This window comes from Xiphias gladius, chromosome 3 (assembly GCF_016859285.1).
Source record: "Xiphias gladius isolate SHS-SW01 ecotype Sanya breed wild chromosome 3, ASM1685928v1, whole genome shotgun sequence".
Lineage (NCBI taxonomy): Eukaryota > Metazoa > Chordata > Actinopteri > Istiophoriformes > Xiphiidae > Xiphias > Xiphias gladius.
Genome location: NC_053402.1, coordinates 2132859 through 2159768, shown reverse-complemented (window position 1 = coordinate 2159768; position 26910 = coordinate 2132859). Strand labels below are relative to the sequence as shown.

The 26910-nt window shown below is 39.5% G+C and overlaps 1 long non-coding RNA gene across 1 annotated transcript in view; it reads right to left on the bottom strand.

Annotated features, from left to right (window-relative positions):
- Positions 1 to 3538: 3538 nt before the first annotated feature.
- Positions 3539 to 26910, bottom strand: part of LOC120805819 — a 30817-nt gene continuing 7445 nt past the window's right edge. Inside the window, exons 2-5 of the long non-coding RNA XR_005709603.1 lie at positions 5619 to 5726; positions 5359 to 5429; positions 5103 to 5195; positions 3539 to 4997 (exon numbers count right to left, since the gene is read on the bottom strand). This is a non-coding gene — a long non-coding RNA (uncharacterized LOC120805819). The remainder of the gene's footprint in view (positions 4998 to 5102; positions 5196 to 5358; positions 5430 to 5618; positions 5727 to 26910) is intronic.

Sequence of the window (26910 nt, the reverse complement as noted above, 5' to 3'; positions counted from 1 at the left end):
CTGAAGAGTATTTACACGTAGATCTGACTGATCCTGTCGTCGTGGAGAACAATTTGAAATGATAAATGAAGATACCGGCGTGCGTAAAATGCGCAAAGCTACACTCTCGATTAGTAGATGCACGTACTGATCCTGCTTCTGCCTGGAAAACCTGAAATATGGTTGGAGTGAAAATCAAAAATACCTAACAGTGAGCTTGTAATGTAGATTAGGTCCAAAGGAGCCGTTCATGCTAAGACTTAGACCAAATTTCTAGCAAAAAAGTCTGACCGAGGACGCAGTCAGAGCTGGACAGGTTGTCATAGTTAGATATGAACTTAATCTGCCTCTTTAGCAATGACGGGATTTGTTTTCCACAATTTTGTTTGCACTGGGGTGACATAAATCAGTTAGAGACGTGTATATCAAACAAATAAAAACAAATTCATTCTTGACATTTGGGTTTTATTTTAGTAAAGAACTTTCACCCTTTAGGCCTAGCTTGGTTTTTCAAAATCCCACAATAAATACATACATTTGAAATACTCTCTGTCAATTTCAAATGTGCTTTATTGGCGAAAGCAAAGTTCATAGACGTGCATCTCGTTTCGTACAATTGTGAAAGTGGAAAATTGACCAAGGAGCTAAAGATTTAGAATCGTGAATTATTTTTCTCAAATTATTATTTACTGTAAATTATTGGTATCAAGGAAATCGGCCACTAGCGAAGCCATTTTTTAGAGAAAAGGCCGAAATGTAGGTGATGGTGCGCTTCAATGCCAACAACAACGCCACTACTGCAATTATTGTGAGACATTGCATTTAAAAAAAAATCTTTAAAACTCCTTGTAAAAATAAACCCGAAAGGACACAAAATATTTATATTATTCATAAAATTATATCATTTTAATTTGGACCTTTACCTATAATAACAATGTCCCAGCAGCTCTGATGGGACTGGAAGCATCCTGAGGACGGTTTCTATGTCCCAGATGTTTTTACTCAATAAACCTGGAATCTGAGTCAGACAGCACAAACCCTGAAGAGTATTTACACGTAGATCTGACTGATCCTGTCGTCGTGGAGAACAATTTGAAATGATAAATGAAGATACCGGCGTGCGTAAAATGCGCAAAGCTACACTCTCGATTAGTAGATGCACGTACTGATCCTGCTTCTGCCTGGAAAACCTGAAATATGGTTGGAGTGAAGCTGGTCAGAGCTGGACAGTTTGTCATAGTTAGATATGAACTTAATCTGCCTCTTTAGCAATGACGGGATTTGTTTTCCACAATTTTGTTTGCACTGGGGTGACATAAATCAGTTAGAGACGTGTATATCAAACAAATAAAAACAAATTCATTCTTGACATTTGGGTTTTATTTTAGTAAAGAACTTTCACCCTTTAGGCCTAGCTTGGTTTTTCAAAATCCCACAATAAATACATACATTTGAAATACTCTCTGTCAATTTCAAATGTGCTTTATTGGCGAAAGCAAAGTTCATAGACGTGCATCTCGTTTCGTACAATTGTGAAAGTGGAAAATTGACCAAGGAGCTAAAGATTTAGAATCGTGAATTATTTTTCTCAAATTATTATTTACATCTTTCACTTTACAGGCTTTTGATGTAAATTATTGGTATCAAGGAAATCGGCCACTAGCGAAGCCATTTTTTTAGAGAAAAGGCCGAAATGTAGGTGATGGTGCGCTTCAATGCCAACAACAACGCCACTACTGCAATTATTGTGAGACATTGCATTTAAAAAAAAATCTTTAAAACTCCTTGTAAAAATAAACCCGAAAGGACACAAAAATATTTATATTATTCATAAAATTATATCATTTTAATTTGGACCTTTACCTATAATAACAATGTCCCAGCAGCTCTGATGGGACTGGAAGCATCCTGAGGACGGTTTCTATGTCCCAGATGTTTTTACTCAATAAACCTGGAATCTGAGTCAGACAGCACAAACCCTGAAGAGTATTTACACGTAGATCTGACTGATCCTGTCGTCGTGGAGAACAATTTGAAATGATAAATGAAGATACCGCGACTCTGCGGCGTGCGTAAAATGCGCAAAGCTACACTCTCGATTACTAGATGCACGTACTGATCCTGCTTCTGCCTGGAAAACCTGAAATATGGTTGGAGTGAAAGCTGGTCAGAGCTGGACAGTTTGTCATAGTTAGATATGAACTTGATCTCAGGTCTTTTACAGCTTGTTTGGATGAAACTTTAGATCACAGAGGTGAGATGTGACTGTAAAAACAGATGTTCACAAAATGGACGTCAAGGATTCCATAGTTGCTATGTTTGTAGCCAGGTGCATCATCATCCTCTACCTGCACATTGTGGCTGAAGGCTGCAGTCACACCCACTACCTCCAGCTTCTGCAGGGAACCTGCAGCATCATCCACCTGCAGATTCTTGCAGGTTAATTAAACCCTGTTTATTGTAACAGTTTTGGGAACAATTGTCTGAAAACATCAATACTGGAGAGTAAACCAGCGCATTGACTCAAGTACTATACTTAAGTCAAGTCTGGAGGTACTCAACTTGCTTAAGTTTATTCATTCTATTATCTGCTCCTTCGTACTTTTGCTCCACTACATTTCAGGAGTCAGTGTTTTACTTTGTACTCCGTGACTTTTATTTGACACTTACAGTTACACTTTTATTTGATCGTTAAAGTTTGAGGCCCAGACATTTGATCAACTTATAAACTATGATTGATTTTTAAAGATTATTGACCCATCAGTATGTCAGGCAGTTAAAATGAGCTCCAACCTTACGGACTACAACATTGATGTTTGTCTAATACATTTACGCATCAATACTGTGTAACCCATAATTTAACATTTCATAATATAAATCAGACAACGGCCCTCAGTTGCATAATGACTACTTTTACTTTGGATACTTTAAATACATTTTGCTGATAGTAATTCTGTACTTCTTCTCAAATGAAACTTTAAATTGAGAACTTGCTTTTACTGAACTTGTAGAGCCCCATTCCAACATGTGTGTGTGTGTTTTGTTGCAGTGTGACGTGCCCATCCACCTGACAGACCACAACTACTGGATGAGGAAGAATCTCGGCACGCCCGGGCAGAGGGTGCGGAGGCATAGACCCTACAGCAAGTGTCCATGCTGCAGGAATGACCAGGTTAGACATTTGGATTGAAAACTTGATGGAAAAGACCAAATCCTTCATTCGCTCTTATTCCCATGAAGAGCAACATTGGAGTTCATTTTTACTGTTCTTGATGTGAAATTCTTCTTGCAGCCAGGTGAAAAATTCCATGGAAGGAATCTGTGCAGGGTCTTTTGCCTTGACAGAGCAGTCCTCTGTAGCTCATCTCATATGCATTTTTATTCTCTAGTGAGATTTGAAAAGTTTGCTGTTACCAAGTCAAAAGTCTTCCAGAGCCTGAAATCCTGTGCTATCGACCTTCCTCAGGTGCAGAGTTCCATCCCGAGGCCCCAGCGCTCTGTTACTACTGCCGGCCTTCCCCGGAAGAGGAAGCAGAGCTCCGTGCCCCGCAGCCATCCCTTCTGCTGAACCTGAAGGGAAGGTGGATGTGGACCAGAGGCCTCCATCCGCCATTTCACCTGATGACCTGCCAGAAGTCTCGACTCTGCCCCCCGGCCCCCGGCCCTCCAGTGCTAATAACCAGCCAAGCTTTGCTGCTGTAGACCACGACGGTCCTGTGAAAATACACAACCGCTCAGTGGAAGAGTACCAGAAAATCTACCACGAAGTGGTAGATGATATGCTGAGGTATGTTTGTGTCAAAAATCACGACTCCGTCCATCACATCACTGTCACATTTGTCAAATCACAGAAACCGCTATCACTCATCTTTCTGAAACATTTAAGCTTTTTAACCACGTGTATTCTTATTCTGTAATTTCTCTTTCTTCCACTCCTCGTAGGTACAAGAATGGCCGGATTCGTCCCTACAGTTTACAGCTCGGACGCCAAATCAAACAGAAGCTGTGGGAGAGACTCAATCGTCCCATGTTTACGACGTCAGTCCAAGAAGATTTTTTTTCAGCTGTTCTTTAAATGTACACAATTCAATGTTTCAGTGTTTCTGAAATTAAAACATTGAAAAAATAAACCGTTGGAGATTTTAACTAGAGACCAAAAACCAAAACTAGATGGTCAAAGAGGTCTACACCCTGGTTCCCAGAAGAAACACGTGCTCTTAGGCAGGCCTGCAGGAGACTGGAGCTCAAATGGTGAAAATCCAAACTGGAAGCCTCCTACCTCCTCTGGCAGAAGTGTGTGCTCTGTCTGCTGCAAGAGCAGCATGTTTCTCTTGGTTAATCAGTAACAATAAACGCAATCGTAGATTTCTTTTTAACACTGATGCCATACATACTGAAAAGCTGTCTCTTACCTGTAGCTACTTGCCCTTTACGGGTCATGATTTTTTAAACTTGATCAGTTTGATCAAGTAACACTTACTCTCGACCACTGTGTGATTTCTTACAGCCAAGAAGCTCGGTGTTACATTTGATCCCACCCTCTCATTTGATCAGCACATTAAAGACATTAAGACCTACATATCTAAAATTCTGTCTTTTCTGTCCATGTCGGCTGCAGAGACCCTAATTCATGCCTTTATGTCACGCAGACTTGATTGTTGTAATGTTCTGTTTTCTTCTGTGCGCTTGTTTCCTTCTCCTAGACATGTGAATTGTGTGCTTGGGTTTAGCCTCATGTTTTGTGTAGTCCTCTTTCCAGGTGTGAAGTCGCAGCTGTGTTATAGGGTCAGTTAAGACATGTGTAGATGGACAATGAGGCTTATCCATTTCCCATGGTTTCTGTCCTTTGAACTCATGAACAAACCATGTTTCCCAGTCACAGCCAAGCTCATGGGCATAGTGTCTCTTAGTAGGTAGAATTAGAAACATAGAGAGCAGTCACGTGTTTATGCCCGACACACAGCAACAGAGCTGAGCGCCTCTCTCTTGGTGTTTCTCACACTCTTTCCTGAGGTGCTCTGAAAGTGGCAATAGAACAGAAGGTTCTGTATCAAACAGATGTCTTACTGAGAGATGACCTTGGTGTGAATCTGGGTAACTGACCCTGTACTTCACATACGCACCTCCAGGGCCTGTACGGCCTGAGTACGTCACGGGCCTGAGGCAGCTGAACAAGGCGTAGAGGGGCTGTTAATCGGTCATGCAAGCAAACAGATCTGGAAAAAAATGGGTAAAAGTCTCTGAAAAACGCCTTCTTAACACCATCAAAGATTAAGTAATGGAAGTTTAGTGGGTCCTATTAAACTGCTGTGCAAGAAATATGATAGAATAAGACTAAGAATCAATAGGCACAGGGGTGAATATTAACTTTGAATCTACCTGAAAAAATGGTCTTGTCGTTCACTGCCAGGTCACGTGTAGTAGTATCCAGAGCCTTCCTCAATCCAAAACTACAGAAAAATAATTCCTCAGAAATGAAGTTGAAACGATTAAAACTCATGTCGAACTGATGAATGATGAATTAACAAATTGACTTCTTGTGTTTTTCTGTTGAGGAATATTGGAGATATCAGTGAAAAAAAACAAAACCTTGAATGTGGAATTCACGGGGGAAAAATACTTCCGGTGAGTCTGAATACCTTATCTGGCCAGAAAAGCTGTGTCATTCCTCAGCTCTCCAATCAAAATGTCAAAGCTCAAAGCTTTAGTGTTAACGCTGGAGTCAAGAGATGGCCGAAGCAGTCGCTCTGCAATTAGACAAGAGTTGGACCACTGCCTTGGCATTAAGTGCCCTGTTGAGAGGTTAGATTACAACAGCAGAGGACAGCAATTTATATTCTGACTACTTGCTCTCCATTGGCAACTCCAGTTTAATGTTCAAGGTATGTTAAAAAGTCATTGAATTCACTTCCCTCCAGGGATTAGAATATAGTAAAAAGTCTTGTTTTTTCTCCCCTGCCGTTAACAGTAACATCAGTTATAACTTGCCTGTCGGGAGACAGTAGTTACGAATCGAATCAACTCAAAATGGGCAGAGGTTGATTTTAGCAAAAATTCTTTCTGCTGCTTATCTTTGTCCAGGCGTGGACAGATTAAGAGGCGATGGGTCCTCGGACACAGGCAGCAAGTAAAGTAAAGTAAAAACTTTGCGCTTGTCGTCCACTATCTCATCCGCAGAAGTAAAAGTCCCATTGAAAACGACATTCGGAACCAGCGGCTCCTCCTTCTTTGAAATCCCCCTGCACTGTGTCTTTGAGTTTCAACTATCAACTATCAACTATAACTGGGTGGATGGATTGTAACTTACACTTTTTCATCCGTATTCTTTTAGACCACACACATACATTCACACCCATATGCCTTCTCAACCTAACAATTCAAGATTACTGGAATGTACAACTATACCTGGGTCCTACAACCTTCCTGAATAAATATATTGAAAGGAAACCCTGACCCCTTGGTCCCGACTGATACCCCGCAGAGTCATATCTGCCCAGCTATTATCCTACTAAACCTTTAGAGGCTGATCTCTTAAATGCATGAAAGAGTCTCTCTTTTCAAACGTAAGTTATTGGAATGAAGATCTTTTTTTACTGATTCTACTACGAAAAATTCTGTCTGGGTAGATTCTGTATAGCAGAGGAAAAGCTATACTGACCAACACGTCTACAGTGACTGGGAAGTAACCACGAGATGGCAGCATATCACTATCACTGTATCTGGAGAGTCTCATTTTCCAGATTAGAACTACAGTATAACGATGCAGGCAAATACAATACAGACAGTTTCAGAGAGAAACACATACAGTATATACTGTGTGTTGTCCATTTATTAGGAACACCCAGCTAAAACGAATGCAGTCTAATACAGCAGTCCTACAATAAATACTCCCCTCATGACGGTTTCAGTGTTCAGCTTTTGTTCAAACTGTTTTAAAGAGGCGTTGATTCGACTGTTTGACCATTTTGGCACCTGCAGTCTGCGGTGTTGTTGAACTGCTTTGCGTTATGTTCACATGGGTTCCTATTATTTTTTTCCACCTTGCTGAAATCAGTGAAGGTAGGCTAAATAACAGACACACCTCTTTGTATAATGCAAAACAGCACCAGAAACTACAGCCTCCAAAATGATCATACAGTTGAATCAACACCTCTCAAACAGTTTCAATAAAAACAGAACATTATGACCATAATCCAGGTGGATTCATTGCAGGACTTTTAGCTAGGTGTTCCTAATAACCTGCCAACTGAGTTTACATACATAGGTTCACTTTCTTTCTTTTTTTTTAAGACTTCTTCTGATTTCTGATATATATAGCATGCACATCAGGAAATTATTGAAGAGAAAATAGAATAAAAGAGTTGAGAATATGGAATGAAATAGTTTGCTAGGGGTTGGAGAAATGTTCTATTTTTCCATTTTAGAATTACTTCCTTCTGTAGTCTGTTGAGTTACTTTGGGCTATGCACACACTCACCAAAGTGTTAATTTTAGTTTTGTGTTTTCTCGTCTCTCTCATCTCGTCTCTCTCCTCTCTCCTCCTGTCGCTTTCTGCAGTTTTTTCTGCCCCTGGTGCTGCAGAGTCTGGATCTGTGACTGCAAACCACCTACTGCCCCCATGAACCTGCTCAACACCCACTGCTTCAGTTATTATTACTATTCTTATATTTAGTCTGATTATTAATATTATACATCTGTGTGTGGAACCTGCACTGTGCCATGTTCTCTTTCATCCCGCTCTCTCTCTCTCTCTCTCTCTCTCCCTCTGTCTCTTTCTCTCTCTCAACCCTACCAGTCAAGGCAGACAGCCAACTGAACTGTTTGAATATTCAGAGTCTCGGCTCCTCAACCTTTGAGCTTAAGGGTGAAAAACCTGAATTCATGACATCTATCAAAGACGTTGACATAATTGTGTTGACAGAAACATGGTGTCAAAATGAACTGCTCACTCACTATCTCCCCACTGTCCTCCAGGATATAATGAAGCCATGGTCCCCTCTATAACATTAAAGAACTGTATACTGTATGTAAGGGCAGAGCATTGGTGGGATCTTGGTGTGGTATAGAAGAGATCTTTGCTGTCAGATCTCACCAGTAAAACAGGGTAAATAACACGTTTGGTTAAGATTAGATCAAACCCTGGGCATAAATGATAGGGATCTATACCTCTGCGCTATTTATATAGCCCCAGCAGATTTTCCTTATTTTGAAACAGACATTTTTGAAGCTCTCCATTCAGAAATCACCTATTTCCCGACCCAGGGAAGTGTGCTTCTAAGGGGAGATCTGCATGGAAGAACAGAAATTGAACCTGGTGTAGCTGACCCACAAGACAACAACCATTTGTTTAGTGAGTCTCCTCTGTTTACCACACCAACCATCACCCATTGAAACCACCCACTGTTTATATCACTATGATATTTTATAATATTTTCTTTTAAATCAAAAACAGAAGTTTGATAAATGGTAAATTTGACAAATGGTTTGATCAAGAATGCAAGATGATCAGAAAAGACCTGAGAGAAATGTCAAATGAAAAGCACTGCCAACCAAAGAACCCAGCCTTACGGATCAGGAAAAACTCAATTCTACCCACATGAAAGTTCAAGATATTGCGAATGCCATTAACCAAAGTCAGTTCTGGGATACAAGCATAGAATAAGCATTGGTGGCATCTGAAGAGCACATTTTGCACATCTGTACAAAGACATACCAATAGATCTAGTTAATTCAGATCAATGTAATATCAAAGAAAAACTCCAAACATAGAAGAAACAGTTGAAGACAACAAATCGCCCCCTTAATTACTTGGGAAGAACTGACCACACAGATTAAATCTCAGGAACATTCAGCATTAAAAATGAAATTCTCAAATAAAGGACTCCAGAGATGCAGGGTGCAATGTTAAAGCTGTTCTATATTGAACTACGGTCAGGATATTTTCCTGACATCTGGTTCAAAGGCCTCATTTCGCCCTTTTATAAGAGTCGAGACAAATCAGACCTGATTAACTACCGTTGTATCTGTGTCAGCAGTCACTCCATCTTGAGTAAAAATGTAAAAATAAAAAAAATTGGTTTCCTCCCAAAACACCGCACCACCAACCATTTACACTATGTACCCTTCACATTTAATTAACAAATATGTACAACAAACATAAAATGGTAAAATATTTGCATGTTTGATTGATTTCTACTCCATTTGGCAGGAGGGACTCTACTACAGACTTCTACAATGTGGTATAGGGGGCAAAATATATGATATGAGTGTATTTGCAAAATGGTTGTGCGTTTAAAATTGGATACACACACACTGAATTCTTTACCCACAGAAGAGGCATTCGTCATTGTTGCAATTAAAGTCTGTCATTATTTAATGTATATATAAATGAACTTGCTGTTCAGCTGGATCAATGCTCCTGGCCTCTCCCTCCTAGATAGAGAGGTGAAGTCTCTGTTTTATGCTGATGACCTTTTCTGATGACAATATACAAAATGTTTGCGGCAAATCATTTTGAAAGAGCAATGACCAATGGGAAAAGACCAACACTCAGCAACCAGTGGTGTATCACGAACTCAACTCCGTCACTCATTCAGTCACAGTTATTTGGGGATAGTGATGGAGCGTGGTTGGTCCAGCCAAAAATACTGCCAGAACTGGCCCCTTGTAGTGAAGTTGAGGAAACTAATATCATGAATTTTCAAAAATGCCCCAAATGTCAGAAAAAATAAATAAATAAACATTTCACCTTAAATTATAAAATAATTGAACTCAGTTTGAGCTCTAGCTACCTTGGTATCACCATAACCCCATCAGGAAGTTTGAGCATGGCACTGAACAGAAAAGTTCCAGGAGTCCTAAATGAAATTATGAGAAAATGTTATAACTTCCAAATTCCAATTAAAATCTAGATTAAAACATTCCATAGTCTTATCCTGCCCATTGCCCAATATTAGCACTCATAGCACAATGCAAGTTCTACATAGAGATGTAATAATAAATAAATAATCATAATCATAATCATAATAATCATAAGACAAACAATGATAGTTGTAGCAGTGGGTGTTGAGGCAGATCATAAGGGCAATAGGTGGTTTTCGCATTGTTTGCTTTAATATGTGGGTTTGGGAGTTAAACCATGGAGCTAACCTCTCTTGTTTTATCGTCTTCTTTTTTAGAGGGGCAGTAGAATCCAGATGATCAGTTTGGGAGGGACTAAAGTTAGCAAAGGAGTTCTCTGTTATATGGTAACATGGTGGTGAATTAAACGCTGATGGAATCACCCTTAAATTTAGCTACAGCACTATCAGACAGAATTTCCTGCTAAGCCACGCCATTTTTTGATTGATGGCAGCCATGTTTTTGGATCAACCTTGCCTATTTATAATAGAATTGTGCATCTCAGTCCCGGAAGGCTGTTCATGAAATTTTGTGTTGATACGGGTTGAAATCCAAAAAAACTCTATTCATATTACTTTTTTTCCACACTGCAAATTAGCTAAAAATCTATCGTAGTGGCGTTTTTTGTAGAACATATTATGTTGTTGATGTGAGTCAAATTTGAATTCCATAGGACCCACGGTGTGGGTCGGCCAGCCTCTCAAATTTTTCACAGTTTTAACTGTTAATTATAGCGCCACCATTGGGCCGTTTGGGATGACATCATATCTAGTTATGGTGCCAGGTTTCATGTCTCTAGGTGGTTCCAGCTCACAGTGAATTGACCAAAGGCATAAAATGTCAGATAATGATGAACAGACCATGCTGACATGCACCATTCAATACGGCACTTCAATTTTTGGTTAATCCTTCCCCCCAGATTGTGTGTACCAAAACATTTTTATATTATTTGTAGCGTGCCCTATAGGTTGGGCTCAAAATGCTTCGGTGGGCCTATTCCCAAACATGGAATGAAAATATCTACGAAGACTGGACGTAATGTTAATGAGTTACAACCAATTTACTGCGAAGTTTCGTCCTTGGCGATTGATGGTGGCCATGTTTTTGGACCGATCTTGCTCATTTATAATAGAATTGTGTATCTCAGATCCATAAGGCACTATACCAAATTTGATGTTGATAGAGCCAAAATCCAAAAAGTAGATGTCACTTTACTGTTTTTCACATTATGCAAATTAGCCAATAAATCCATCATGGCAGACTTTTATGTCAGAAACTTTTTTTAGACCACATTACGCTGGACTTATATGTCATGTTCCAAGTAAATTGGACTTACGGTGTGAGGGGCGTAGTCTTAATTGCGATTTTGGGCCTTAATTAAAGCGCCACCATTTGGCAGATTGGGCTCATGTTTCTTGGTAAGCTCTTGCACATTATTTTTTACCTACTGGGTCAAGTTTCATGTTTCTAGCTTATTCCAGCTCACAGCAATTTTAGCCACGGCATAAGAAGACAAATAATAATAATAATAATGATATTAGTAATAGTTCGACGCAAACACACTAACAGGCTCAGAACTTTTTCATAATTTGATTATTACTATCAAATTATGTAGGTCTTTACAGGAGAAATCCCAGGAAATTATGAGTAAATTAACCAGATCCATAAAATAAATAACCTTCATGTTGGGAAATAACTTTAATTTTCAAACAGAAAAGGCCTAAATGCTGTCTCAAAGCTTCCTGCGCTAACACGAATAAAATTCTGGTCAAGAAATACTAAAAAATTTAAGTATTTGGCCAAAAGTAGTCTGGTTTAAATACAATAAGTCCAGAAACACTGGAATCAGTCTAAAAAAATTAACACTGTGTAAGTTTTTACTGTAAAATGTCATGTGGTTCAAGATAAAAATACAGATGACATGACCTCAGTGTCTTTAATGGTAGCTATGGGGCCAAAAATATGTGACATAACCATGGTCTTAAGGGTAAGATGGAATAACTTTGCAATGGTGTGAGAGATGTTTAAATGCTGTAAATATGCGTGAGCGACTGGACAGAGAATGTATGTCGAGGCACACAGGTGTATGTTTATGTGCATGTGGCTGTGGTGTCCTTTTTTCAAAGTCTCCTTGTGATGTGAATACTCAGACATACCGCTGTCAGACATTGTTCAATAATTCACATCCAATGTCCTTCCTTTGCACAGTGTCTTTTCTTCTGTCATTGGGGGGGGGGGCGCTCTCCCTGCTCTTTCTGTAGTTCAGTGGAGTTCAGAGTAGAGATCCTGTACTTGTATGCTGGAGTCCAGCTTGTGACCTTTGCTACATCTCTTATCTTTCATCCCATTTTTCAGAAATGTAAAAAGGACTGAACACCATAATTTCAGTCTCTGGAAACTATATTCTTGTCAATAACAGAAAGATCTCAGGCTGGATCTTCCTTTTCTGTACTGAGCCATACTAAAAGCGTGACTGTTCTTATGGCTCATAGATCACAGAGATGTGTCGGTATAGCCGTTTTTCTATATACTGTAGTGGAACATTCTGAAAACAATTTCTGTTGAAATGAAGCCATAACTGTGAGTACCATCGTTTTAGAGGGTACCATGAACACAGCACAGCTCTCCTGCCCTGATTAGCAGTTTTATTTTCTGCCATAAAAGGACCACAGACCTCATTGTCTGTCTAGCTATGAGCTTTTACTCCGGCTATTAACTGCTACTTGCTATGCTAACATTAGTTAGTCGATCTACTGAAGTGGAGCTAGATTATGGGTGCTGAGTTGTAACGTTTGGTAAGAGAACAAGCATGCAGTTTATGTGTCAGTTTAGCAACTGACAAAAAGGGAAACTCCCTGCATCAAGGTCATACAAATTATGTTCTTCCTCACAGGTTAACTTGCAGAGACAGTGTGCAGATGACGGTCAGGCCTCCTGTCTGCCCCTGTCCCTGAGTTGGCTAGCCTCCTCTCTGATCCACCCCCCAAGCTTTAGCTGCCTAGGACTACAGAGATTCAGCTGCTCAGCACTCCTCAGCCTAAACTGCCCAGCAACCCTGAGCCTCCAATGCCCAGACCGGCTCCACAGCGGGACCCTGAGTTGGCCTTCCCCTCCAATGCCCTGTCTGTTTTTCTGCATCAGGGGTCCCAGCCTGTCGTTTCTGGTGTTGGGTGTCCTGTCTGTTCCTGAGTTGACCTAGGTCGGCCGTCCCGGCAATGTCTCATCTGTTCCTGAGCCAGCCGACATCAAGCCTGCTCCTACTTCCCAGTCGGCGTCCCCTCCGACTCCCTCTCCTGATCTCCAGTCAGACGCCTGGTTGTGACCAGCTCCTGATCTTTGGGCTAGCTTCTTTTCCACCAGATTAAGTAACTCAGTGCAATCTCTTACTTAGCATTTCTTTCAGTTTACTTTCCATATTTCTAACACAAATCAGCATCCACTACAGCAGTTGCTATAAAAAATTGAAACTTTTGAGATTTTAACAAAGTTAAACATTGATTACTTTGTGAACGAAAGAAAAACAACAGCTCCCATGAGTACGGCAGCACAGCTACCTACACCATCGTAACTTGGTTTCATCCACATCCATAAAAATCTCCGAAGTCATTTTTTCAACTTTCTCGTTGTAATCTCTGTCTTTCAAAAAATTCTGTTACCTAAATATATTAAGCGAGTCACACGCCATACAGTTCAGAAAGGCTCTGTTCCAAAGCTATATCTTTTAACGTAGTTAACAATAAGATTTCAGTAAGATTTTGAATGAGGCTTTCTTACTCAAGGACAAGATTTCACTTTGGCTCTCCTTTTATGGTGGTTGCAGGTTTAATACAATTACAGGTAATCATAGTGAGAAGTTATTTTATTATATTTTAACTCTAGTATTAGTAATTCGGGAAAGTTTGATTATTATTGTGATAATAATTTACTGTGATAGTTTTGGCCACAATACTCAATAATCGTAAAAATTAGACACTGGCAAATCCCTAGTCTTAAGGTCAGTTGGTCAACTACCTTGGTCTAGAATAAAATATCTAAACAACAATTATGCAATTGTTGTCATGAAAGTGTGTACAGACATTCATGTTCCTTAATTGATGACTCTGAAGATCCTCTGACTCATCCTCTTGTGCCACCATGAGGCTGGAATTTTTGGTTTTTAGTGAAATATCTTGACAAATATTGGATGGATTGTCATGATATTGGGTACAGATATTTATGTCCCCCTCAGGTTGAATTGTAATAATGTTGATGATCGCCTTTTCATCTAGTGCCACTGGTCATCAGGTCAAAATTGAATTTGACTAACTAATGACACTTCCATCAACCTAAGCTGTACTTTCTGTTTAATGCTAATTAGGAAATGTAATGCTCACATGTTAAACCAAGATGGCGAACATGGTAAACGTGTTAGCGTATATTTCTGGGAGAAAAAGCTATAGCAAAATTTTGGTTTAGCAGGATTTTTCCAGTTGCTTACTTGTTGCAGTGGTATAAACGTGCAGTTGAGCAATTCCTTATAGATTTAGGCCTCGTTTCAGTTCTCCCCCGAAAGAGATAAGGTTGGGATTGCACTTAATTTTTTTTATCATCACAAATCCCTTGAAAATGCCAAAACAAGAATGTGTTAAGTCTGTCTCTCTGCACTTTCTGACTTCCCTACCCTCTCCGTGGCATGCAGCCTTAAGCCCAATGGTTCCTACTGAAGACATAAATAATTTAAAACAGGTCACAAATATAAATGAAAAATTGAGTGATTACCGAAGTTGTTACGATTCATCCTGCGAGGAGAATGAATGTTTGTACCCAATATAATGGCAATCCATCCAATAGTTTTTGAGACATTTCACTCAAAACCAAAATATCAACCTCAGGGTGTTGCTAGATGAAAAGGAAGGGGATCTCCAAAGTCATTAGCATACATCATCTTGGAGCCATGAATGTGGACTTTTGTGTCAGTCCATCCAGTAGATGTGTAGATATTTCACAGAAGGCGATGAAGGATTGTTCCTCTGGTGAAGAGCAGCACAAAGCTAATGGCAATCCATCTAAAAGTTATACAGATAATTTCAGTCTGGACCAACGTGGCCCAACCAACTATGGAATTTCATGCCACCTATGGCTTCATCATTACACTCCATTAGCAAAGCAGAAGCCATTTATAAACTGTTTCTTACTTAAGAGGCTGAATTCTCCACAGGATGCAATGATGTGTTTAAGGTTGTTCAAATGTCCAGGTTTATCATTAGGGGGTGCCCTTAAAAAGCAAACAAAGTGTTGGAAACTGGTATTTACCAGTAAAACAAGCTTCATAATACATTATCTAACTTAACATTACAGAACCCTGTCGGTTCCAGGCTAAAAATGTGTTTTTTATAATATATTATATATTCATTATATTATTATACAATCACCAAGCACTTTATTAGGAACACCATACTGCTTAGGGCCTCCCTTTGCGCTCAAAACAGCCTCAATTCTATGTGGCATTTCCACAAGTTGTTGGAAACGTTCCTCTGAGATTCAGGTCCATGTTGACATGATTGCATCACATCATTTCTGCAGATTTGTCAGCTGTACATTCATGCTGCCAATATCGATTTCCACCACATCCTAAAAGTGTTCTGCTGGATCCCGATCTGGTGACTTGGGAGGCCACTGAAGTTCAATGAACTCCTTGTCATGTTCATGAACCCAGTTTGAGGCAACTTTTGCTTTCTGACATGGTACATTATCCTGCTGGAAGTCGATGGTAAACTGTGGCCATAAAGGGATGCACATGGTCAGCAACAATACTCAGACAGGCTGTGCAGCAACAGTACTCTGATATGGGCCCAAAGTGTGCCAAGAAAACACTCCCCACACCATCAAACCACCACTACCAGTCTGGACTGTTGACACAAGGCTGGTTGGGTCCATGGGTTCATTTTGTTGATGCCAAATTCTGACCCTTCCATCTGCTGCCTCAGCTGAAGTCCAGGTTCATAAGACCAGGCTACATTTTTCCTGTCTTCAGCTGTCCAGTATTGGTGAGTCTGTGCCCACTGCAGCCTCAGATTTCTGTCCTTGGCTGACAGGAGTGGGACCTGACGTATTCTCTTCGGGTACAGCCCATCCGCCTAGAGGTTCAACGTCTTGTGTATTCTGAGATGCTTTTCTGCTCACCACAGTTATAAAGAGTGATTATCTGAGCTATCCTAGTCTTTCTGTCAGCTCCGACCAGTCTGTCCATTCTCCTCTCACCTCTCTCATCAACAAGTTGTTTCCATCCACAGAACGGCTGCTCACTCGATGTTTTTGGTTTTTCTCATTATCCTGACTACAAACTCTAGAGACTGTTGTGTGTGTAAATCCCAGGAGATCAACAACTTCAGAAACACTCAAACCAACCTGTCTGGCACCAACAATCATGTCACTGTCAAAGTCGCTGAGATCACATTTTTTCCTAATTCTGGTGTTTGATGTGAATAATAACTGAAGCTCCCTACCTGTATATACATGATTTCATGCAATATGCATTATGATTTTTTTTATGGATTGTGCTGCTGCCACCTGATTGGCTGATTAGATCGTTGCATGAATATGCAGGTGTGCAGTTGTTCCTAATAAAGTGCTCGGTGAGTATGTATGCATGTAGAATTTAGGTTTGTCTGAAAGTAGCACAGTAACCAGCTAACCAGTGTAATCTGTGAGGTTATTGGTGAAATTTACAACAAAGAGTTTACAACAGCCTCATACCCAGTAAATAGGGCAGGTGAAAATTATTAAAGTGCACAACAAAGATTTACTAAAAGTAACTTCATCCTAAATCTTTTAGCATATATATCTAAATGCACTGGTATAACAGGTAAAATATTAGAAAGGAAAGATGTTAACTGTTACAGTGTTGTCTTATTACTGAATATTGTTGACAGGGCACTGTAGTTTAAAATGTATTACTTATTTTGATTTATTATTTGTTGGTTTGAATATTTCACACAGACACACACACACACACACACACACACACACACACACACACACACACACACACACACACAGGTTCAAAGAAGGAGGAAGAAATAAGAGAAATAGGAGAAAATGCGTTTTTGGAAATAAACACATCAAATAAATAATGGTGTCTCAAGAGTGTCTGTAATGTACAAATTAAATTTGGGAAAGAATTAACTTGAATTTAGTCAGAACAAGAGACAAAGAATCAGATACTTGAAGAGAGACTGAAAGTAACTTAACTGAAAGTAAGTTAAGGAAAACAAAGGCAACAACTTTATATGTAAAATATTTGGAGGGGAATACTCTCCTGTTGAAGATCATGGGACAGATTTTACTATAACCAACCTGCATTAATCACAGTACTGTGCAGTATGTTACACCAGCAGCTGACCATTTCAAGAAAATTCACATTGGCAGAGAAGAATACACATGAGCTAAAGTCTTTGAACTAAATTCTTGCATTTTATAAATAAAGTGCTTAAGGGGGAGATGTATCCTTCTTGAAGCAAATGGTCACCTGCAAAGTGTAAGTGAATGCTTTTTGTGCACTGCTTCAATGTTGTACAACGCTGACTTTAAATTTTACAGTAAAGTTCTATGTCAAGTAAGGTCTTACAGATGATGTAAGACAATAAATAACAATAAATCCAAGTGTCAGCTACACATTGTCTCTGAAGGGGCTTGTCTGGGACTTGGGTGTGTATTTTGAATGGAGAGTAGTTAAGTGTAACATTTCTCTCTTTCAATGTCACGTGTCCTCTTTCTGTTCGAGTCCATGTCATGAACACTGAAGTTTAGCTGGATCAGATGGAGAGTATTTAAATATTTGTTGGGACAGCCTGATAATAAGGAATTACAATAATCCAGCCTAGAGGTAACAAAAGTATGGACTAGTTTTTCAGCATCTTTTTGAGAAAGGATGTGCCTGACTTTTACAACAGTGATTTTACAATAGGTGAAAAAAGGCAGACCTTGAAGTTTGTTTTATGTGGGAGTTAAAGGACATATCCTGATCAAAGATAATTCAGAGATTCCTAATGGTGGTGCTGGAGGCCAGGGTAAAGCCATCTAGAGTAACTATGTCATTAGATAAGGTGTTTCTGAGGTGTTGGGGGCCAAGTAAAATATCTTCAGTTTTGTCTGAGTCTAACAGCAGAAACTTGCTGGTTATCCAGGTCTTTATGTCCTTAAGTCAGGCTTGAAGTTTAGCCATCTGACTGGTTTCATCGGGCTTCATTGACAAGTACAATTGGGTATCATCTGCACAACAATGGAAGTTTATGGCGTGTTTCCTAATAATTTTGTCTAAAGGAAGCAGATATAAGGTGAATAGCACTGGTCCAAGCACAGAACCTTGTGGAACTCTGTGACTGACTTTTGAGTATATGGAGGATTTATCGTTAACATGCACAAACTGAAATCGATCTGATAAATAGGACCTAAACCAGTTTAGAGTGGTTCCATTAATGCAAATTAAGATTCCAGTCTCTGTAATAGGATATGTTGGTCAATGGTATCAAATGCAGCACTAAGGTCTAACAAGACAAGTACAGAGACAAGTCCTTTGTCTGATGCAGTGAGAAGGTCATTTGTAACTTTCACCAATGCTGTCTCTGTGCTATGATGCACTCTAAATCCTGACTGAAAATCCTCAAACAAACTATTATCATGTAAAAAGTCACATAACTGGTTGGTGACAGCTTTCTCAAGGATCTTAGAGAGAAAGGGAAGGTTAAATATGGGTCTACAGTTGGGTAAAGTACCTGTATCAAGAGTAGAATTTTTAAGAAGAGGTTTAATTACAGCTACTTTAAATGACTATGGTACATAGCCTGTTAATATAGACATATTGATTATATCTAGTGAAGAGGTACTATCTAAGGGTAAAACTTCCTTAAGCAGCCTAGTTGGGATGAGGTCTAAGAGACAGGTTGTTGGTTTAGTTAGTTGGTGAAGGTGAGAAACTGGGAAAAGGGAGAGAAACTGTCTAAATATATATCAGGTTTTACAGCTGTTTCGAAGGTTCCTGTGTGTGAAGATGGCCTGGCTACAGTGCTGAAAAGAAACCTGGGTTGTTTTTATTTCCTCTATTAGAGATGAGTAATACGTGGCTCCAGCATTACAGAGGGTCTTCCTACAGGTTGTACGACTATCATGCCAGGCTGAGTGGGATTCTTTCATTTTTTGAACGCTGTATCCTTTCCAGTTTTCACATAGTTTGCTTTAATATACGTGTTTGGGAGTTAAGCCATTAAGCTAACCTCCTTTGTTTTATCATCTTCTTGTTTAGAGGGACACTAGATGATCAGTTTTGGAGGGACTAAAGTTAGCATACGAGTTCCCTGCTAAATTGTAACATGGCAGTAACATTGTAACAATTTCATAAACCAACACTCAAAATGAATTTGTCCTACTAACACATAATGCCCGAGTAGCTATCTTCTGACATACAGTATCTTACTCCTCTGTGCTACAGAACTCTGTTGTTGTCCAAAACGTTTAAACTATAAAATGAGATCAAGATGAGATCTAAAATGCAGTTGTAGTTCAGCTGATGCAAGTCAGCTGAAAAAAGAAAGTTATTGAGGATGAAGCTCATTGAATGTCTGAGTATTATATTCAAATTTTAACTTTAAAGTATCCACATCTGAGTGTTTTTGGTCTTATATTACTTCAGATATTCAGAAGCTGTTATTATCTGTCCATATCTAAGTAATGTATTTGTATATGTTTATAGCCCTACAATATATAATATAAGTAAGACTCACCTGTGCTTAATTTTCAATTTTCACGTGACCTGAATTAACCAATGAATGATGGTTTTGCTGCATAAAAAGGGGATGATTATTACCAGTTTTTTTTTTTTTCACAATGACAAAGACAAGCGAGCTGTCTGAGAGCATCAGAAATGCTATTATCATCTAATATTCTGTGGACAGTTGAAACCAAAGTAGAGCTCTTTGGGAATGCAGTGCTTCAGTTTGTTTAAAGGTGATGAAATGAAGCCCAGAAGGAAAAGACCTACATGGTAAAACATGGTGGACGTTCTATTGTGCTGTGGAGCTGCTTTGCTGCTTTGCTGCCTCTGGTACTGGAGGCATTGAATGTATCAAGGGAATGATGAAATCAGGACAACAACCCATAGCAAACATCCAGCAGAACAGAGGGATGGTTGAAAAGGAAAAGATGGACGGTTTTAAACTGGCCAGCAATGAGTCCTGACCTAAATCTCATTGAAAACCTTTGGGGTGAGCTGAAATCTTCCATTGCAAAAAGAACTCCTGAAAACTCAAAAGAGCTTGAACACACAGCAATGAAAGAGTGGCAGAAACTACCAGCAGACTGGTGCAAGAAGCTTCTAGATGGTTACAAGAAACGTTTCGAGGCTGTCACTCTTAACAAAGGTTCTGCAACCAGATATTAGTGAAAGGTGCCAATAATTGTGTTTGGGGTACATTATGTGTTTGTTTTATTTCTTTATTATGCAAATTTTGTTTTTATTAATTTTCTTTTGTTCAGTAACTTTGGAAATTTCATTAAAAATTTTGATTATACAAAATTGGTGAATTTACATTTATGTCTGAAGATATTCTAAATTCTGTAATTAAAATTCAGGAGTGCCAAGAATTTCAACCAGGACACGACATCTATTGCATGTCTTTTCGTCTCGCTCTCCTGAGGTTTCTTCTGAAGTTTTTCCTTCTTCTTTATCAAGGGTGTTAGGATAGATCATATGTTGTACAGGCTGTAAAGCCCATTGAGGCAAATTTGTGATTTGTGGTATTGGGCAATTTACTGTGATTCCAGAAAGTATTCTGACCCCTTCACTTTTTGCACACTTTATTGTGTTGTAAAAATATTGCCATTTTCCCCCATCATTCTACACTTAAAAAATCCATGATGAAAATTATGATTTTATTGAGGTTTTTTTTCACAAATTTATTAAGAATCAAAAGTTGAGCGTATTGTATTAAGAAAAGTAGGAAGAAAAGTTTCTAAGGTTCCTGTGTATGAAGATAAAGCTGAAGTCATCTCTACTGAGAGCTATAGGAATACATGGATCAATAGAGCTATGACTCTGTCAACCTGGCTACAGTGCTGAAAAGAAACCTGGGTTGTTTTTATTTTCCTCTATTAGAGATGAGTAATACGTGGCTCCAGCATTACAGAGGCCTTCCTATAGGTTTTAAGACTAACATGCCAGGCTAAGCAGGATTCTTCTGCCATATCCTTTCAAGTTTTCGTGTAGTTTGCTTTAATATACGGGTTTGGGAGTCAAGCCATTCAGCTAACCTCCTTTGTATTATTATCTTCTTTTTTAGAGGGGCAGTATAGTCGAGTATCATTCTAATGGTCAATTTGGGAGGGACTAAAGTTAGCACAGGAGTCCTCTGTTATATTGTAACATGGCAGTGAATTAAGTGCTGATGGAATCACTTCCTTAAATCTATCTAGGAAAGACATTTCTGCCTCATTGTGTGTAGTCCAGTAACAGGAATTCAACAGTTATTAAATAATGGTCTGATAAAATAGGATTCTGTGGAAAGACTACTAAATGTTCAATTTCGATGCCATAGGTCAGAACGAGGTCAAGGGTGTGTTTAAAACAGTGCTTGGGTTTGTTTACACTGAGCGAAGCCGATTGAGTCTAACAATGCAATAAACATAGTTCTCAGGCTCATTATCAGCATCCATATGAATACTGAAATCACCTACTATAATTACTTTATCTGTGCTAAGGACTAAACTTGATAAAAACTCTGAGAATTCAGATAAAAATTCAGAGTATGGGCCAGGATACACTATCACAAATAGAACAGGCTTTAAAGTTTTCCATGATGGATGTGTAAGACTAAGAACCAGTCTTTCCAATGAGTTATAATTGACTTTAGGTCTAGGGTTGATTATTAGGCTTGAGTTGAAAATGGCTGCAATTCCAGCTCCTCTGCCGGTGCCTGGAGGAATGTGGGTATTGATATGACTGGGAGGAGTGGATTCATTTAGGCTAACATATTCATCATGACACAGCCTGGTTTCAGTGAGACTAAATATATCAATATGATGATCTGATATTAGATCGTTTACTATTTAAGCTTTGGAAGGGAGCGATCTAATGTTAAAGAGTCTACATTTAATTCTTTTCTCTCATGTTGGGAGTCCGGTCCTCACACACTGTCAAACTCTGAAAAAAAATTGTTCCTGATTCTAGGTGGAATGATGGCTAACATTAACAAGGCAGCTAAGAACACACAAGATATTAATATGACAACTATGGAGTTACTGGGAGTTTCTTCTCTCGTCATTTGGTCGAAGCTAACCACCTCCTCCCACTTCCACTTCCTGTGCCAAGCAAAGATATCTCGGACCAGTCACTCCACTGAACAGGATGTTTTTTAAGTAATATTTTGCTGCCTATAAATGGTAATAAATTGTGTAAGGAAATTAAATTTGAAATTGAATAATTACATTACAGTTTCTATTCAAAGTAAAACTCCTTTGACATTCTGGGGAGTCGACATGTTCGCTGTCTTCATCAGGAGTTGAACGAAATAGTTGATATTAATTTTGTATCTTGGTGTTTAGAGGATAGTTGTTTTGGGATGTGTTGCTTTGGCACAGGGGCTGAAGGTGTAGGGGAAGGGGCTAACCTCAATCAAAGGAGGAGCAGTACACTTTCTGGTAACCCATAAGTTGTTGTTTTTACACGCTGTGTTTACTTAGCTGGCTTGCTAATGTCAGCAACTAATTAGTCAAGTATTGTAATTACCTTTCCAATGAGTAATGTGATGATGACCCTAAGGCTCATTTTGGAGGCCAACTTGTTCGCTGACTTACTGCAATTTGAATGGGATGGTTGATATCACAGTATCTGTGTGTTCAGGGGATGTATTCGCTTGTCACAGGGGCTAAAGGTGTGGGCTGATCATGAGAAGTAATGTAAGAATAATATAGCTAATTACTTTTGCTGTTGATAAATTAGTAAGTTATTTTTTAAATCGGTAATGAGTAATTAGTAATAGATTCCATTTTTCATTCACGTAGCCTAACTTGCCCAACACTGTTCCCTGTTAAGGATAAAATGAGAAGAACATAAACAGGGAAATAATAAATAGATTTCACAAATGTAATGAATCAAAATTAAGTTTATAAATGTGCCTTTGATTGGCCATGTACAGACTACAGACTGCAAAAAGTCATATGCATTCAACAGCCTATATGGTCAACAACCTAAATGAATAATGCTTTGTTATTATTATAGTCTATGTATTACCTTATTTTTTGTTTCCACCGTGTCATATCACATTCGTTCGGCTGTAGGAAGTCATGTGTACATGATCTGAGTTATGTGTAATGTGCACACATTCTCCTTGTATAAATACAGGTTATATGCAGGAAATGGAGTTTGCTTGGCTTTTGTGTGATACACCTTCATGCACGCTTCAAGCATTTAGTGAATCACTGACTGCCACAGCAGGGGCCACTTATGGTAACTAAATTTCCAAATTTTCTCTGAATCCACAGATCTTATTTTGTGGAAAGCTGGAGGAGGGATAAATTCTTCCATTTCAAGTGGCATTTAATTCTCGGGTGCAAATAATACACTGTTTGGCCTAGTTGAGGCACTACTTTTCACTCTAAAAATTTAAAAATTCAGATTGTCATTTTGTTTAAACCTGGTGTAAGGCATGTATCATTCATGATGTTCAGTGCTAAATCAGATGTTACTGCCACTGAATTCTTATCAGACATCTTGGACAGAGAGAGGGAAGAGAGTGTCACAGAAGGAGGTAGGAAAAAACAGGTGAGAGAGGAGGTTGAAGAAAAATAAGAGCGAGAGAGGGAGAGTGTGTGCGCGCGTGTGTGTATGTGTGTGAAGCATGTGTGCAAAAGTCTAGGCAGTGAGGGAGGAGGAGATGAGAGAGCAAGAAGCAGTTGTGTATGAGGGAGAGGAAGATAATATTAATAATATAATAGTAATAATAACTTTATTAATATAGCAATTTCCAAAACAACCACTACAAACTGCTTCACAAAGAAGGACAAATAAAAGAAAATAATAGAGTGCAGGAGAACAATCAAAAACAAAATCACAGGCAACAAATAAAATAACACACTGGAAAATCTGCTCAGCAGAGCGCAGACCTCTGCCAAGGCCAATGTCAGACTGGAGCTCAGAAGAAAAAATTCAAATTCATAATAAATGATCCAGATCTGCCACAAAATGTAATGGGTTTTCCCCTGGCCCATAACCCATCCCTCCACCAAGTTTGGTGCAAATCAGTTCTGACAAACAAACAAACAAACAAACCAACAAACAAGATACAGACATGAGTGATCACATAACCTATTGAAGCAGATAATAAAACAGTCAAAAGTATTGGTGAAATAAGTGATAAAAGTAACACATAGAAGTAACAGATAAAAGAAGTTATGGATAAAACTAGAATGGCAGTCAGTAGAGCTCATACCTCACCCAAGGCCAAATACTGACAGAAATGTCAAAAAATCCCCTTGCAATGTTAAGGAAAGTGATAAAGAATTCCTGGATCCGCCTCTTTAAACAGATCTGTCCCAAAATCTAATGGGTTCCTCCCTGGCCTATGCCTCATCCCTCCACAAAGTTTGGTGCAAATCGGCTCAGTTCTTTTTGGGTAATATTACTGAAAACAAACAAACAAACAAACCTACAAACAGACACGGGTGAAAACATAACTTCCCTTAACCAAAAGGCACATGGTAAAAGTACGTTTTGAGAGATGATTTAAAAGCATACAGTGGGATTTTCTAGTGTAAGTTCCTCAGGTAAACTAATCCAAGGGGTTTTAGCCCTGTTACTCTTGGTCTTCAGCCTTGGGAATAACTAACAGGGCCTTATCCAAAGATCTCAAGCTACAGGCTGGTGAGTAATGAGTTAGAGGCTCAGCCAGGTGCCATATCATTCAGGGCCTTAAAAGTCAAAAGTAAAATTATAAAATCAATTCTAAAATGGACAGGCAGCCAGTGAAGGGAAGCTAAAATAGGGGAAATATGGTCATGCCCTCGTTATTCAGTTAAAATTCTGGCGGCTGCATTTCGGACACCCTGAAGCTGTACAATCATGTTTTGGGCAAAGCATGCAAACACTGCATTACAAAAATCCAGATGAGAAGTTATATAAGCATGGATCACTCTTTGAAGATCACTAGAAGAAATAAACTATCTACTTCTAGATATATTTCTCAAGTGGAAAAAACACAACTGAGCTAGCCTTTTATAATGGACTTGAAAGTGAGGTTCTGGTCTAAAACAACTCCAAGGTTTTTAACAGTGGGTAGCACATGTTGAGCTAGAGTTCAAAGAGGGGGCAGAACTTGGCCATGAGTGAGCTTGGGGCCTATAATAAGGATTTCTGTTTTGAGGGACGTAAGCTGAAGAAAATGTACTCTCCTCCAGTCCTTAACTGCATCTAGGCAATTATGCAGGCAAGATGACTTACCTGATTCAGATGGTTTGCTTCACTTGGGGAAGCCAACCTGCACCCTGCGCTGAAGTTTTCTAGGAGGTGGTCTGGTGCCAGTCTGGTTCAGTCTTTTCTCCGTTCTGTCAACCTCCTACCAATCATGTAATTATTGCAAGTTCCACAGCTGCAGTCTCCTATCAGCCAGGTGCTGCCTGTTTATTGGTGTATATCTGAAACTATTTCACTTTTTCAAAGAAGTATATCCAGAATGTTCCAGTTTGCAGAAGACAGGGGAAACACGAGACGTAACCTAGAACCAGAGCCTTCAGGTTCTTAAAAGTTCTGAAAAGCTCCAGGTTTGGTTAAGCTCCGATTGGAAAGATGCTAAAAGGTGTTGGATGGGGTTGAGGTAAGGGCTCTATACAAGCTTGTTGAGTTCTTCCTCCCCAAACTGGGAAAACCACGCACACATAAACAGGAAAGGAGTTGGAATCAGACAATTAAATATCAATATATTATGTCGCCCTAAGCATTATTGGAACTAAGGGATCCCGCCCAAACAATGAAAAACTGCCCGAGACCAAAAGTACAAAAAAAGTTAACAAGGCTGTCCGCATACTTTTGGCCCCATTGTAGAATGACAGACTGACATCTACATTATAGCCCATCATTCCTGCAGAGTACTGTGTCAGGAGGTGACGAAGTGTGAAAGAGATGCAAGGGGTGAAAGATACAGATACTGTGAGTGCCAGAGAGATAGTGACAGGGAGAGAGACAGGGAAACCAGAAAACTAACCAGAGAAGCGGCATGCTTCTAACCCGAGGGCAGAGCAGAGTGTGATATTCCCATGGCTACTACTGGGATATACTCTATAACCAAAGCAGACAGCAGGCTGCTTAACACGCTGCATCAGACCTACTTTAATCTGACAAAATACAGCCCAGCTGAGAGCTGGGTGGATGGATAGGCACACATGCACACATGCACACACACAGACAAACACACACACACACACAAGGTTGCACAGCTATCCTTGTTAGGACATTTCATTGAATTCCATTTATTGCGGACAGCCAAACCCAAACCAAAGCCAAACTCTAACCCTAACCAGGACGTTTTGCCTTATCACGTTTTGGTCCCCATGAGGACTACTGTTCCTGACAAGGTCGGTGTTTATACCGGGAAAGTCCCAAAGAGCTAATGCATACAGACACACAGACACACACACACACAAACACACAGACACACACACACAAACACACACACACACACACACACACACACACACACACACAGAGAGAGAAAACAAGCAGATGTACTGTATGCACCCATATGCATTCACGCACACCCACAGACTCCTCTTTGCAGTTACAGCTCTGAATCCAAAATGAGGATAAATATTTAATAAGAAATGTCTTGTGGATTGAATTTGCAGACAAATCACGTCGCTCACTGTGTCCGTGAACCCCACCCCCCACCCCCACCACCACCACACTCTTTAACAGAGGTCTAGGACAAATACAGTGTAGCTTCTCCAGGCGGCTTAGAGCTGTGGGTGGACCTCTCTGTTTGGCTGCAGACCTTAATACTAGGAATACAT